General features: G+C 35.9%; 1 long non-coding RNA gene across 1 annotated transcript in view; it reads left to right on the forward strand.

The window, feature by feature from the left end:
• Positions 1 to 1,453, forward strand: part of LOC104983547 — a 19,151-nt gene extending 17,698 nt beyond the window's left edge. The window contains exon 3 of the long non-coding RNA XR_824662.1: positions 1,244 to 1,453. This is a non-coding gene — a long non-coding RNA (uncharacterized LOC104983547). The remainder of the gene's footprint in view (positions 1 to 1,243) is intronic.
• The last annotated feature ends 128 nt before the right edge of the window (positions 1,454 to 1,581 follow it).

Below are 1,581 nucleotides of genomic sequence, written 5' to 3' on the forward strand. Positions count from 1 at the left end.
CTGAGCCACAGTCAGCTCCTGGTCTTGTTTTTGCTGACTGTATAGAGCTTCTCCATCTTTGGCTGCAAAGAATATAATCAGTCTGATTTCGGTGTTGACCATCTGGTGATGTCCATGTATAGAGTCTTTTCTTGTGTTGTTGGAAGAGGGTGTTTGTTATGACCAGTGCATTTTCTTGGCAAAACTCTCTTAGTCTTTGCCCTGCTTCATTCCATATTCCAAGGCCAAATTTGCCTGTTACTCCAGGTGTTTCTTGACTTCCTACTTTTGCATTCCATTCCAGTCCAAAGCCTAGGGTGACCTTAATGGATAAAATGAAAGAATAAACTGTCCTGATCTACTAATTTCACACAAGCCACTTTTTTTATTAATTTTTTATCAACCAAAGAGCATGTGTAAACTTCCATAGCTCCTAGGAACTTTGGAAATATGAATGATATAAAAATACTTCATGAAACACATAAGCATGTAGAAAACAAGCATAGTGATTCCAAAGGATTTGTGCCATACTCAATTACTTTATTCTATTACTTAATGGGCTTTAAAATTAGCTTTAGAAGATAATTACTCAAGTAGCTGAATGTTAATTGAATAACAGATGTAAAAAAATGTAAAATCAGTAAACTGCATAGCGAGGTTTTTGTATCTGAATAATGAAAAGTATGTACAAATCATAGAAATAAAAAAATATTGCAAATTTTTTCAAAGAATCGCAGCATTTCAGATTGGAAAGGCCCCTTAGCTATGCTCATCTTCTCAATTTACCATGTTCTTCTCAGTACTCCTGGCATGTGGTATTTCATTTGAATTTATCAGAAATTAAGAGGAAATTCACTAACATCCAAGAGCCCTACCTTTCACTTTAGAACACCTCCAAATATTAAAAAGTAATTTCCATATGTTGATCTCTGTTTTTCCTTTTGAACCAACACTACATTTTTCCCCTGACTGTTCTTCAAGAATGTTCAGGTAGCTCATAAATGCCTCTGACTCCTTATTTATTCTAAAATAAATAAAAGTGTTTATTCTGCATCTGACTTTCATTTCTCTCTAAGCTTCTTGGGAACATTATTTGGATTATAATTTTCTACTTATATTTTTATGAACTCTTTTTCTTTTGCAGGCAGAGTTATAATCTTTTTGTGTCTATACAAATGTGAAAATGCATGCAAAAGCAGATTGAACTATAGCATTTTGTAAAATGTAACCAAGGCTTAGTCTGTGTTCTTCCTTGTTTTAACAGGTTTTAAAAACTGATCTAGAAAAGAAAAAGCAAACCATGGACAAACTCTGCTCACTCAACCAAGATCTCCTTTCAACACTGAAAAATACATTGGTTGCCCAAAAGATGGAAGCATGGTTGGACAACTTTGCCCAGCGCTGGGATAATTTAGTCCAAAAACTTGAAAAGAGTTCAACACAGGTTAGTGATAATCAGTTGAGTTCAGTTCAGTCACTCAGTCATGTCTGACTCTTTGCGACCCCATGAATCACAGCATGCCTGGCCTCCCTGTCCATCACCAACTCCCGGAGTTCACTCAAACTCATGTCCATTGAGTCAGTGATGCCATCCAGCCATCT

Source organism: Bison bison, unplaced genomic scaffold (genome assembly GCF_000754665.1).
Source record: "Bison bison bison isolate TAMUID 2011002044 unplaced genomic scaffold, Bison_UMD1.0 scf7180017838117, whole genome shotgun sequence".
NCBI lineage: Eukaryota > Metazoa > Chordata > Mammalia > Artiodactyla > Bovidae > Bison > Bison bison.